This window comes from Lutra lutra, chromosome 15, assembly GCF_902655055.1.
Source record: "Lutra lutra chromosome 15, mLutLut1.2, whole genome shotgun sequence".
Taxonomy (NCBI): Eukaryota; Metazoa; Chordata; class Mammalia; order Carnivora; family Mustelidae; genus Lutra; species Lutra lutra.
In genome coordinates, this window is record NC_062292.1 from 49,954,517 (window position 1) to 49,969,873 (window position 15,357).

The 15,357-nt window shown below is 35.6% G+C and overlaps 1 non-coding gene across 1 annotated transcript; it reads left to right on the forward strand.

Moving 5' to 3' along the window:
- Positions 1-232: 232 nt before the first annotated feature.
- Positions 233-337, forward strand: LOC125086507 (U6 spliceosomal RNA). Its single transcript, XR_007123231.1, has one exon. It is a non-coding gene; the product is annotated as a U6 spliceosomal RNA (small nuclear RNA).
- The last annotated feature ends 15,020 nt before the right edge of the window (positions 338-15,357 follow it).

Consider the following 15,357-nt stretch of genomic DNA (forward strand, 5'->3'; position numbering starts at 1 on the left):
TATTATGTATATTATGATATCCTCATTGCAAGAAGAAGTAACAGCAGGAGTATAGGTGAAGTTGGTTCACCTTAAATAGCCAGACCAAACAACACTTCTGCTCATGTAATTCACCAAAATTTGGTCACGTTGCCAGATTCATGGAAAAAGAGGCTAGAGAAATCTTGACTTTTATTAACAGCAAACATGAGCCTCTAAAATATGGGCCTGGTAATAAAGAGAGTAAGAGTGTATGCACTTTGGCAGCATGTATACTAGAATTGGAACAATACAGAGAAGATTAGCATGGCCCCTGAGCAAGGATGACATGCAAATTCATGAAGCATTCCATAGTTTTTGGTTTTCTGACTTTAACTAAAAATAGGAGAATGGATGTTGGACTGTGCAAACAGGATTTTTCTGTATCAATGTCCATTTCACTTACTAAAAGAGAATATTGGAAGGAAGGTTATAAACTTAATGTAAGTAGTCTTTAGTATTTATATGCTATCATGTCATGTATGTGGTAATTTCAAATGTAGAACTATGAATGTGAATATGAAATGTTGTATATTTGGGATTATATATTATTTGGATAATATATTTGGAAATCTAGTTATTTTGCAGACATATATATAATAAGTGAGAGAGACCAAGACATTTTCAGAGGCACAGTGACTAATACTGATGAGTGACTTTGAGGTGGTCTAGAATAAGCAAATATATTCTTCTATATTCTGTTTGCAACTGGACACCAAGGCTACTTAACAGTTTTATCTGCTTGAGCTGTATCTGCATATTTTTTTAAAAGATACCATCTTCTATCATCTTGTGAGCCTTCCCTACCACTTTCATTCAATTCACTCCAGTCATACTGGCCTCCTTTTTATTTTTTAAACTTTCCAAACTCACTGCCCCTTCCTACCACCTGCCCTAGAACTTTTGTTCTTGCTACTGATTAGGCTTAAGCCTCCCCTGTTCCTGTATGTTCATGGGTCAGTTTCTTGCCTCCACTGTGTCTTTAGCTCAAGGCTCACTCTCACATTAGTGTCCTTTGTGACCACCATATTTAGAATTACAGCCCTTTTACTACAGCCCTTTTACTATTTTTTTCCCTCCCCATAGCATTCATTACCACTTGTCATGCTATATTATTTTTTAATTTGTATTTTATTTTTAATTTTGTTTAGTGTTAACTATGTTTTTTGTTTTATTTTTATTTTAAAGATTTTATTTATTTATTTGACACAGAGAGAGAGACAGTGAGAGAGGAAATACAAGCACGGGGAGTGGAAGAGGGAGAAGCAGGCTTCCTACTGAGCAGGGAGCCTTATGCAGAGCTCTATCCCAGGACTCTGGGATCATGACCTGAGCCGAAGGCAGACGCTTAATGACTGAGCTACCCAGGTGGCTCAGTGTTAACTATGTTTTATTCAGTGCTTTATTCCCTATAATTTACCATGCCTATACCACATGGTAAACTTAGGTCAACTGTGGAGTGAATTTAACACATTTGGCTTATTTTTTTACTTAAATGCATCATATAAAAATTTCTTGAACTCCTATTCTAATAAGAATTTTATACCTGAAGAAAATTCTGGAGACTGTTCTGATTTTGACCTATCCATCTAAGAGAAATAATTTACCTCAGAAAGCTGGAACCACGGGACGCCTGGGTGGCTCAGTTGGTTAAGCAGCTGCCTTCGGCTCAGGTCATGATCCCAGCGTCCTGGGATCGAGTCCCACATCGGGCTCCTTGCTCATCAGGGAGCCTGCTTCTCCCTCTGCCTCTGCCTGCCATTCTGTCTGCCTGTGCTTGCTCTTTCTCCCTCTCTCTTAAAAAAAAAAAAAAAAAAAAAAAAAAAAAAAAAAAAAAAAAAAGCTGGAACCATTTCAGGAGCTGAAGCACTGAAGTTTGTCTATACCCATGGTCCTATAGGTTTCTATTCAATAAACATCTAACAGCATTACTTATCTTCCTTTGTTGGAGCCCACTTGTGCTAAAAACAGAAGGCACTAATAAGATATATTACATATATATGGATATAAAAGCTGATTAGAATCATAGAGGAATATATTTCTTTAGGGTATCTCATTACAGAATTAGAATTAAAAGAGTGTGTTAAACAAATGCATGTGCAATATGTTGCTAATTCCCTGTATTAGAAAAATTGTTTTTAATTCAGACTTCTCAAATTGTGACAAGGTTAGACCAGGGCGCCTGGGTGGCTGAGTTGGTTAGGTATCTGCCTTTTGCTTAGGTCATGATCCCAGGTTCCTGGGATCCAGCCTTGCATTAGGGCTTCCTGCTCAGCAAGGGAGTCTGTTCCTCCCCCTTCGTCTGCCCCACCCCCCAGCTCACAGGAATGCTTGCTTTCTCAAATAAATTAGTTTAAAAAATCTAAAAAAAAAAAAAAAAGTTGGCCAAGGTGACTTTTAGACTTTATGATATGATCAATATCCTAGTTTAATGCACAGAAAAGTGTAGAGTTTCCATTAATCCATTTAGTAGGATTAAAATATATATATATTTTTTCTAAGAAATATTCACATCACAACAAAATGGCAACACATTTGTGTTCTCATCTTATTTTTAATGCATTCATACTTTATAAAATGTTATATTCACCACAAACTAATTATTTTCAGTTTTATAGCTTTGTTTTGAAATTAGTTTTACTAGATAGTGTAAAAGTTTTAACTTGATTTCATACAATGTGTGTGATTTATTTGGATACTGACTGAACTCCTTTTTCCAATTTATTCACAACCTCAAATAATTTTCCTCAGATTAATGTAATAGTATTCATCATGATAAATTCATAATCATATAAATAGAATCTTTTTGAGCACTGTTACTTTCTGGTGCTTTACAAGTATTACATTTAATTCTCACAACAAGCTGCAAATTTGGTATTATTAACTTCTGTTTTAGAAGTGAGAAAACAGGGACACCTGGGTGGCTCAGTTGGTTAAGTGGCTGCCTTCGGCTCAGGTCATGATCCCAGCGTCCTGGGATCGAGTCCCACATCAGTCTCCTTGCTTGGCAGGGAGCCTGCTTCTCCCTCTGCCTCTGCCTGCCACTCTGTCTGCCTGTGCTTGCTCTCACTTCTCTCTCTATGACAAATAAACAAATAAAATCTTTAAAAAAAAAAAAAAAAGTGAGAAAACAAAAACTTACTGAAGTTAATTGACTTAACTACTCCATAAGTCATAAATCAAATATCTGGTTCCAAAGTCTGCATTATATCTTCTCTCCAATTTCTTCAGAAAACACTTGCTTTCTTTGTTGGTACATGTGAGAATGAAGTTATCTTACAGTTTTATTACTACAGCTTCTAGGGTCACTTGGGTGACTCAGTCAGTTAAGCGGCTAACTGCCTTCTACTCAGGTCATGATCCCAGGGTTCTGGGATCTAGCCCCTCTCCTCCTGCTTACACTTTCTCTCTCTCTGTATCAAATAAATAAATAAAATCATAAAAAAAATACAGCTTCTAGGTACCATTGTGAATGGACACTATGAAGCAATGCTTTGTGTTCATTTAATTGTCTTATCTCAAAAATTAAATATTTTTGCATAACTAAAGCATTGTTGTCTGCCCCATATCTCTAGGTCATTAAACTGAATAAACTTGTTATGTTTACCACATAAGATGATAATAACGATATTGATATTGTGCATGTTATGTTCATTTTATATGTGTTTGGGAATTTGTACAGTCATTCACATTTTGGAGTGTAATTTTATTGATGCTGGAGTTGGTAATGGGGGTGGAAGTTTACATTAGAGGTGGCAGAAGTGATAGTAGAAAATGTCTCTATTCAAAATTTAGTTTTGCTTAAACCATGGTTAGCTCAAGCGGGTTGCACTGAACGAGTCCATACCTTCTGCCACCTGGATTTGATGATGGAGCCCAGAGTAGTATTTGTGTTTTTATTTTGTCTAGGGAGCTGTGAATATCATGAAACAGTGTATGCACAGTATGCTTTAATGGTATTTAAACCATCGCTACATGACAGAAGTTGGCATTATTAATGTTATTACACTTAGGTGAATTTTTTCTGTCACTTAGTAATTATAACTTTTAAATATACTTGGTGACCTAGGATTTTTTTTTTTTCCACATTCATGTTCTGTATACAGCTGTCTGGAAAGTCTTTTGAATTGAAATGCAACATAGTGGATAATGATATAAACTTCATTTCCAGGTTTCACTTTAGGGAAAGTGCCCCTGGAAGACAAATATGTTGTCTGTTGTAGAGAGGGAAGTGATGATACTTACAGGCAGAGATAGTTTTACCTTCAATGCCAGGGAACGGAGATGATTTTATACAATCGAAAATGTATCACACTTGGAACAGTTTAATTAGAAACTTATATCAAGCAATTTGAATATCTCAAACGCAGGGAAGTTAAGATTATATTCAAAGAAAAGACGTGACAGGTTGGCATTTTCATTCTCCTGCCTTAAGCAAGAAAAATTTCAACCAATATTTCTGACCTTAACATAAACCTCAATATAAAATACAATTCAAATACTGTCATTTCCTGAAGATTTTCAATTATTTTCAGGTGAGGAGAGGTTAAAGGTTTTTTTCTTGGTACTCTGTCCCCAAATAGCTCATGCTCTTCCTCCCCTGAGACATAGAAAAGAATGTAACTTTTTAAAAGTAGTTGAGAGAGGGAAAAGAGGAATAGTTAGGGAGGGGAGAATGTGAGAGTGAGAGAAAGGGAAGGGAGTGGACAAGGAGAAGTGTGTGTCTCCATAGACAGACACAGGAAGAAACTTAGCTTGTAAGGAGGGAGACCTGAGCAGGCAAGTCTGAAGGAGAATAGAGGAAAACACCTTAAGGGAGATAAAAAGGAAAAGCAATGCAGAGGGAAAAAAGATGTAAAAAAAGTTGTTGGGATATGAGATTAAAACACAGGTTAATATTTAAATAGTTAATAGCATTTCTGTAATTGGATTTGATAGACAAGAGTTGGTGCAAAATTAAAATTACATATATTCTTATTTTTTAAAATGTATAGGCAATTTAGTACAATATCAATTCATTTTATAAAGCACATTCTCCGTTTTAAAATTATTTTCCAGGGGCGCCTGGGTGGCTCAGTGGGTTAAGCCTCTGCCTGCGGCTCAGGTCATGATCTCAGTGTCCTGGGATCCAGCCCCACATCGGGCTTTCTGCTCAGTGGGGAGCCTGCTTTCCCCTCTCTCTCTGCCTACTGCTCTGCCTACTTGTGACTTCTCTCTCTGTCAAATAAATTAATAAAATCTTAAAAAAAAATAAAATTATTTTCTAGTGTTCTAGTCTCAGTGCTCTGTCCTCTTTCCCTTTCACCTTCCTATTCCTTAATGTACTTGTTTAATTAGCTAGGAGACACTGCAAAATGTGTGGTATTCAGTTTACATTTGAGAGAAATGATTAAGTAATTATTATAGTCAAAAACAAACGAACAAAAGAAGCCTATCTAGTTTTGACCTCATGTAGTGAAATGGATTTAATCTGATTTAGATAGAAAAGTAGGGTTAATGCTACATTCTTTTAATTTTCTTTGCTTGTTTCATTGGTTTCCAAGGCCTGTTTATACATTTGGTTACTGCAGTTGTGTTTATTATCTTTGTGATTTACAACAACCATTAGTAAATGTTTTACAAAAAAAAAGTATGCTTTCACATTCAGTTGTGTGTTTGACAATAAACTGTATCATGTGTCACTGAGATTATATGACTTGTGTAGTTAGGACTGAACATCCCTAAATCCATACAGATTGCTCATAATCACTGAAAATTCCCAGTGGTAGGGCCATGCCAAGAAATTAATGTGCTGCATTTTGACCAGGGGCCTTTGAACTCTGTCTGGTCTTCTTTCTGGTCCTCTTCCCTGGTGGGCAAGTTTGATTTGCAAGTAAGCAAAATGTTCCTTTTGCTTAAACTAGAAACAGGCCTTAAACTAATTTTACCAGCTATCTCTCTTTAACTATTTGGGCCTTCCTCATATATAAATGGTCTTCAGAGGCAATGGGAGAGATGCTTTCTCCTGAAAGGAAAGAGTCTGGTGGCCCCCCTCTTATTTTCTGGGCTGCATGAGAAATTTCAGGGAAAGAAAGAACCTGTATAGAAAAAGGAACCAAAAATGTTCTCACATCCAAAGACCTACAAAGATCAATTGAGAAAATCCCAGTACAAGAGGAATTACTGGTTTTCTTCCCCTACCACATAGTCTAGGACTACCTTCGATTTGATTATTGCTGCCCCTTATCCTGAGAAAGTAGAAGAAGGGACAGACATGCACATCTGGAGTTCTTTTGATCAGGTACAGTGCTGGTATTAATGATGGAAGTCATGATTGTAGAGGGCATTCAATAAATACAGAAATGAAAATACTGGCCAATAATATGACAGGTAGAGAAATAAAATATAAATTTAAAAAATGTTTTTCTGTAAGAAAAAAATAACTTCTTCCTCTGTGCATTTAGAAAATAATCCAATGTAATCAAACTGCATTGAAAGTCTCAGTACTATTATAAAGTATTATAAAATATTGGGGTCCAAAATCCATCAATAGTACTCAAAAATTCCACCAAAATATGGTATCTGGGGACTTTTATTGAAGTAAAGACCTTCTTTAAGTTCAAACATAACTTATGTGCTTGCTTTTATTATCTCTTTTCATGATCCCATTTGGCAAGTGGGCTAGTAGGAAAAGGTGGCTGTATGCTATCTAGGAAACATCATTTTGTTTATTTTTGCTTCTGCAAAAGTGGGGTGAAATTTCTTGTGTTATGCAAACATTCCCTCATCCTTTCTGGTTACATGCTATACTCTATCCCATTATATCTTACCAAATTTTCTTGTCAACAGTTTTCCAACTTCTTAAGTCTTTTCCAAAGTCTCTGAATATCTAGCCAAACCATTGATCCAATGCATATTAATTGATGATTATTCTTACCTATTCTATCTTTACTTGTAAAGTGGACAGTAATTTATGTTGCTTAGATTTTAACCAAGGCCAGGACTTCCTTATTTCTCTTCTGCACAGACCTTCAGAATCACCTTGATCTAATAGTTTGGCCATTACCAGCTGGTTTAACATACCGTAAGTCTGGGCCATTATGAAAAACACATTGCAAGTTATGTTCTGCCTAATTAAAAGAGGTGCCATTTCTTAGAACTAAGATAAGGATAGCACATTTATAGGGGCACTGTGTATTCAAACTTAGTTGGTACACCTATAAATATATATATATTTTTAAAGATTTTATTTATTTATTTGACAGACAGAGATCACAAGTAGACAGAGAGGCAGGCAGAGAGAGAGAGGGAAGCAGGCTCCCTGCTGAGCAGAGAGCCCGATGTGGGACTCGATCCCAGGACCCTGAGATCATGACCTGAGCCAAAGGCAGCGGCTTAACCCACTGAGCCACCCAGGCGCCCACCTATAAATATCTTTAATAAACCAGGTTTATTTCCTCCCCCTTCAGTCAACTCAACATAGGAATCTTACCTTAGGACCACAGATATAGGTTGAGGGAGGAGTGTCAGTAAGATACCAGTAGGTATGTGGAAAATGAGACCCACATGCTTCTGCAACTTGTTCGTGCTTTCAGGACCTCCCCTAGCCAAAAAACTATTGATAACACTCAACCCAGTAATAGGTAGTGGCTAGGCATGTTCAATTAATTCAATTAGATCAACCAGATTATACTAAATTCACAAAGGGGAATTCAGGTTTCCTGGTTTCCTGATATCTCATGCTCAAGTTTATGACTACACAGGGGTCAAAAACTACTTCTCAGAGGAAAGCAATAACTTGCTCCAGAAGACAGAAAAACATACAGTTTTGCTATAAAACTTATGAATTATAGTGGCTATCCATAGAATTTGTGTAGAATTTATAATCACCATGCACTCTTGAAGCCAAATATCAGCTCAGTCATAGGAGTGAAATGGCAGTTTTGTGACTACTTCAGCCTGAACTAACATGTAAGACTTCTCCTCCTATGAGCTCCACTCAAAGAAGAGAACATAGGAGTCCACATGGTCACTGGGTTGAAGCACAAGCCCAAATATTATATATATTTTTTCCAAAGTCTAGAGATCCATCAATTGTAAATTTTTTATAGAGATATAAGAGACAGTTTCTTGCTCTTTTTCTTGAAGGAAATATCCTAGCATTATTCAGATGACCACAACTGATAACTTAAGTGAAAGACACTTTTATTTTCTGATAATTTATATTCTACATACATATATTAGCAAGCAATTTAGGATATTTGTATTTCTTAAACTTTAGGACATAGCAGCATGAAATCAAATGTAATAGATCAAAAATTGTTTAATAGACACTTCAGTCTGAATATGATCTGCTTCAGAACTGATGTGTTTGAGAGTTATGACCCTGAAGGTATACTGCTCTTCTTGTCAGGTAAAAGCAAACATTTATTTATAAGAACAGGAAAATAATTCTCTAGGTCACTGTGCTGCATAGGAAATTTAAAAAAAAATCCCTCTATTAAATTATACCAGTAAGTAGACTGACTATATATGGAAGAACGTATGTAATTGGAGACACTAACTCATTAAACTTAAAATAAATTCCTCTCTCTTTCCCCAAGAACTATCTATCTTTCATGAATCCATTCAAGAAAGTTAAATGTAAGTGAGGGTGACCACTCTTGCATCTCTAATTTGTTTGATACTGGCACCAGTCAATGCCATCTTCCAGGAACATGGTAATTTGTTACTTGATTTGCTGTTTAGGTAGGGAGAAGGTCATCAGTGTTAATTGGTTCTCTCTTCAGTTACAACACTGACTTCATAAGATGAGAAACCATTGTGAAGATCATGAAATAAGCTAAACAAATTTTGTTTCTACTACAAAATCAGGAATTCAAGTAACAAGTTGGTAAATTTAGATTCCCCCTGAGCTTAACATGAAGTAGATTTTCATCAAAATGCTATTATCATGAGACATTTTTAAGTCTCAGTGACCAGTAAGCTCAATGATACTGTAGAGATCTAGAAATTTGTTATAGGAACAGTGCTCAATAGTCTACAAGTCATTTGGTATTTAATTCTGCAAGTTTAACTTAAATTAGTTGAGATCTCTTTAAAGAAGACTTGGAGAAAGATTCTCAGGGGTTGCCTGTAAAATATCTGCAAATTTCTTCTTAAAGAGTGTTCAGGCTCAATTTCATTAACAGCCCAGAGGGCGGTATGTGAACTGAGCGGGGGGGGGGGGGGGGGGGGGGGGAATTGGATTTGGATGAGGAATTCTCATTGTTATATTTGCTCAAATCATGACCCTGTTCATTATACCTGGATATCTTCCCTCTTTTACAAATCTAGGGGTTGCTTACTAAGCTTCTCTTGACTTTTGTCTTGGTAATCCTACGGTCAATTATACACAGCCAGGAGAAGCAAAATGGGTGCTTTTCCTTACCTATTTTACTCAAGTTTCTATCTATATTTTTACATTCAAATCACTTTTCACTCCTCCGATATGTTATATTCTGCCAGGATCATATTTCTACTTACTGCCATATCAGTGGCTTTTAACCTTTATCTCGTCTGGGAGAAAGGGTCAGTTTCTCATTAAGCTCCGGGTAACAAAGAATTTCATATGGGGTAGAAACAGTGAACATTCTGTTCTGATCATGGGTCTAGGGTGTGTTCCCTTTTAACCATTTCAAGTCTGAAATCAGTAATTTCACACTGTCTTCGTAAAAGTCTTAAAAATCCCTGTCCTTCATTAAGCTCACAGCTAGTGGAAAGCTACCTTCGAGGTAAGTTGTATAGAAATGGAATCACTGTTTTTGTTCTCTGGTGATCTAGTATAGACTCCCTAGCGGCAGAATTTATAATTAAGCAGGTAGGAGTTATTGGCTTAATTGGTTAATTGCTCTGTACCCCCTATCTAGATCCATCTGCAATAATCCTTTTTATTTTCTCATACCTTTGATTTTTATTTTTTCTCTAGTTTTTCCTTGTATTACCATTAAAGAAGCCCACATCTATGTATACAGGTGTTGCCCAAAGTTTGTCTGGTAATTTTGTATGTGACAGAATAATAAATCCTCTTCAAACTTATAAATGAGGGCATAAAAGTATATTATGGTAAAAGCTTTAGATGGAGAATTAATGATCTAAATTCAAGTTTCAACTCTGCTTCCTATGATTGTTATATAATTTAATCCCTCAGATTCTCCATTTTCTCATTTATAAATATGAATAATAAATTGTTTCTACTACAAAACCAGGAATACAGAGACTAACAAGTTGGTAAATTTAGATTCTTCCTGAGCTTAACATGAAGTAGATTTTCATCAAAATGCTATTATCAGGGGCGCCTGGGTGGCTCAGTGGGTTAAGCCGCTGCCTTCGGCTCAGGTCATGATCTCAGAGTCCTGGGATCGAGCCCCACATCGGGCTTTCTGCTCAGCAGGGAGCCTGCTTCCTCCTCTCTCTCTGCCTGCCTCTCTGCCTGCCTCTCTGCCTGCTTGTGATCTCTCTCTGTCAAATAAATAAATAAAAAATCTTAAAAAAAAAAAAAATGCTATTATCATGAGACATTTGTAAGTCTTAACTCTGACCAGCAAGCTCCAGTGGTATTGTAGAGATCTAGGAATTTGTTAGAAGCAGTGCTCAGTAGTCTGCAAATCATTTGATATTTAATTCTGCCAGCTTATCTTAAATGGGCTTTGATAGGAAGCAAATGAGACACTGTTTGTGAATGTGCTTTGTAAATTATAAATCACAAAAAAAATACTATTTTATATAGCACAAATTGATTTCTTTTGTGCTTGTGAGTTTTTTGGAAAAGTTTATTTCTGTGAAGTAACTATTTTATAATAACTTACCTTTGCTACTAACATAACAAACAAGTTTACCGGGAAGGAACAAATTACCAAAATATCTTGAATGAAAACACTTCCGATTTAATGTATTCTATTGAACTCATCCTCACTTTATAATGCTTGACTTTTGAATCCTTAATCTTTCATCTTTGGATTAAATCTGAAAAGATATATTATTAAGAGAGAAAAATCAGAAATAAAAAATATTAAACCTGTTTCACTTGTATTTTTTTTACATTAAATAATAAACATTTTGCAAGAATCAGTCATTCCAAAACAAGTACCTGTCTTTACTTTGTAGCAACTTTCTTAAAGTTGGTTCATTACTGTTAACCATTCATACAAATTGGAGAGTATATTTGTTCAAATTAGATGTTTTATATTCTATTTTTAGATGTTTTATATTTTTAAAAGTATGTTTTTTATGATAATAAATAAATTTAAAATAATCATTTATGTGGGGGTGCCTGCATGGCTCAGTCAGTTAGGCACCTGCCTTTGGCTCGGGTCCTGAACCCAAGATCCTGGGATCAAGCCCCATGTCAGGCTCCCTGCTCAGTAAGGGAGTCTGCTTCTCCCTCTTTCTCTGGCCCTCTCCCCGTTCCTGCTCTCTGGCTCACTCTCTTACTCAAATAACAAAAAGAAAAATCTTCTAAATAATCGTCTATGTTATAAAATGTACAGTTTAATTCTGTTTCCCTGTTAAATATAATTTTTGAGAATAACTGCAAAAAATGATGAGCATCAATTATGTTTAAAAACAGCATTTTAAAGAAATTTATTTTTCATTTTTGAAGTGAAATTGGTATAAATAAGTTTCAGATGTACAACATTATAATTTGATATTTGTATAACTAAAAAATGATCAGGATAAGTCTAATTATCATCTATCCCATATTTTTTTTAAACAAACCAAACATATATATTTAAATATCCACCAGATATAAGTGAAGAGCCATGTATAGTGAACATTGTGTTACCTCTCCAGTAATACCACCCAAATGTCTTAGTTGGCTTAGAATAAGGGCATTGACTGAGAACTGCTAGTGATCTGGGCCCAGGTCACAAGTTGGCTCCTCATTATTCTAAGCCAATCTTCCTCCTAAACATTCAGTTCAGAAACCATGCCTAAGCCAATTGTTGTGTTGTAAGCCCCCAACAGAAGTTGGCATGTGACCCAATTTATATCAATAAGCTTCCTCAAACAGGGTAATTTCTGCCATCTTGAATAAGGAGATACAATAACATTAGTGCATGTCCCTTGTCAGAATTGCAATTTTTGTTATCAGTGACTTTTCTTATTGTTTAAAGATGTTTAATGTGGATTTTTTTCTAAATTCAACCAAGGATTTTAAAAATAATACACTATATAAGAAATGAATTAAAATGATATGAGAAATAAGAAATAATTTTAAGAATGGAAATAAAGATAGACTCAAGAATAAATGAACACAGAAAAATGATTTCAACTAAGACCAGTTTAACATGTGAATTTTATAAACAAATGAATGCTGAATATTTTTAGTTATTAATTTAACATTTATTATTTAAGCTCCACTCAGAAGAGCATGACCCTCCTCGAAGGAGGTAATAGTCTACTTGGGTAATTTTGTATTACAAAGTGTGGTAGGTGAAAGGGGATTGAGGCATTTTGGAAGAGTGGAGAGGATTTTCTGCCTGCAGGAGGGAAAAACAGAAAATATTTTAAAAGGTAATTGGAGTTTAATCAAGAATTATGAAGAAGTGAGGTTGGTTATCATATGGACTGGTAAGAAAAACTCAAGAAGACCTTATATCATATGTAGCAACCAGAACCATGATACATAGTGATTCCTGATGTTGGCAGTTTGTTTTGACTGAATAGGATGCTATAGGGAAATTAAGGGAATTGAACTTGGCAGGGTAGTTGGGAGAACCACATCATGAACAAGTTATTATTTTAATCTGAATGTGATAGTATTCTATTAGATTTTTAAAGAAGGGCAAACCTTGCCAGATTTTGTTTTAGAAATTTAAGAAACATAAATATGAGGATTTGGTAGTAGGGGAAAGATATGAGTGGTTAATTAAGAAGTTATCACCATTTTCCATGGCATAAATAATAAATATGTGAATGAGGGTAATAAGTCAGAGCTCTGGAAAAATATTCAGAATTCACCCACATTTTTCCTGTGAATGAAAACATTAAAAAGAAAAACAACAACAACAACAAAAGGAGTTAGGGAATAAGGAGTTCTTTTGTAAGCAGACAGAAAAGTGGTAGGCTTGTTTCAATATAATATTTAATAACTCTTTAGTTACTAAAATGTAATTTTTATCTCTTCACTTAATGCTTCATAATACCATTAGCTTATGAACTAATCTTAAGTATTCAACTTCATTTTCTTTTCTTTGATATTCTTTTTTTCCTTGCTGCAATCATGATTTGTGTATGATTTTTAAAAGCATCAATTAGCTAACATTCCTAGATATTTTAGTGCAAAGTTTTCAGGGTATAATAGTCTGAACTGACATATTGCTACAACTCACTCCCAATTCTCCAAATCATTGGAGTCTGTGGGGATTCTACACCAGTGAAACTACTTTTGTCAAAGTTATTGAGCATTTCTACTTTAATTAAATTCATATTTGACTAGTTAGTAGCATTTGGCAGAATTAACTATTTCCTCACTTTTAGAAATCTCCTGGCCTTTGTGGTAGTTTCCTCTTCAGCCATCCCTCATGCCTCACTGACCACCATTCTTAGATTTTCTCAGCATCTCTTTTTTTCCAAATGATGCAGATTCTCAGATCATAGGTATGCTCTTCTCTATTTTTTCCCCCTCTGTTATCACTTGAGAGTTATCCCATTCACTTAAATACCAACCACTTTCACATGTGTAGCTACAGCCAAGATATTTTCACTGAGGTTTTGATATTTCCACTTGGATAGCTCATAGACTTCTAAACTTAGCTAAGCCAAAATTGAAATCTTTAATTTTTTGTCCTTTAAAGTCTAATTTTTTTGCCAAGTCTTGAGAATTGGAATAACAATTTCCTCAGTTATTGAACTCAGAAACTTTAGAGATATTTTGCATATTGTCTCATTTCTGATCCTCAATAATCAAGCAATGATTCTTGGCCAAAAGACATATTTCACAGCTAGCTATTCTTACCTGTCACCCTTCTTCTTACCTAGATAGCCCCACCAACCTAACAGCTCTTGTTACTCATGTATTATCTTTCTTCTCCACTGTTTTTCCACAGAGAGTCTACAGTGAAATTTTGAAAATAAAATTATTCTCTGTTCATTTCTTTCCTTTGGTGGTTTCTCAAACATTTGCAATAAAATACAAATCTTTTCAGAGTGTGCATGAGGTGTTTTTCACCTACCACGTTCAGCTTCACTATTCCTTTTTTCTGTTTATATTCAAGGCACACAGTCATCTGTCATTTCTATTATACCCAATCCTCTTCACTACAGCTTGTATTTTTCAGGTTGTCTCTGTGCCCCCAAATATTCTTTTTCTCTATATTATTTTTCTCATTCTCGGTGCTTCAAATCGTGCATCACCAACACAAAAAAAGTACTTCTCTTACTCTCTCTTATAGCACTTCGTTTTTTTCATGATTAACACTACATACTACTTGTATTCATTGTATTAGGTGTCTGTTTATTTGGTTAATGTCTGTTTGCCACACTGGAACATGTCAAAGAGGAACAGACAGACATTTATTTCAGGTGACAAGACATTTTGTTCTGACTGCTGCAGTAAAAGGAGGCATCAGTATAAAACTAAGACTTAGCTCATTTCCACTGAAACAAAAGGCAGGAGGCTTTTTAAATGCTGTATGTGCTAATGGAAAAGTACTACAGGGTTTAGGAGGGGGAGTGGAGGAGATAAGGGAGAGAGGTTGGTCAATGATATTAGGCCATATGTGTTTGCTAATCATAGCTTATTGAAGTTAGGCTCCTACTTTCCCACAGAGACCAGGACAGAGGAGTTCTGTTCTTCCTGATGATTTCATTTCAAAGGAATGACTCCCAGGTCCTTGTAAAAGGCATTTTTGGGTTGCAAAAAAATTTACATCTTGTTGGGGCAGAAAATGAATTTATAACTGCAACTTTTCTACAGTAAATATTCTAAGGAAAGGGAAGTCAGAGGTCTATCATCAGATTTTGGGTGGAACAAACACTAAATTCTTCTGGATGTGTTGTGCTTGCTCAGACAGGTATTTTAAGGGAGATGGGGTCATCCTCAGGATAAGACTTTATGCTGATAGTACTCATGCTAACGTTTGGCCAAGTCTGTGTGTGTGTGTGTGTTTGTGTGTGTGTGTGTGAGCACACGTGCGTGCGTGTGTGCACGTGTGTTCAAGTGTGCAAGCACATGGGTGAGAGTATGAGTGGGGTGTTGGATGGAGACATTTGGGCCAAGAGTTTGCAGTTCTCAATTCCTTCTTGTTCAGGGGAGAGGGTGGATCTCTTATTTGCAGAATAATTATTAATCATCATGTCCAGGTTTTTGAGAATCAC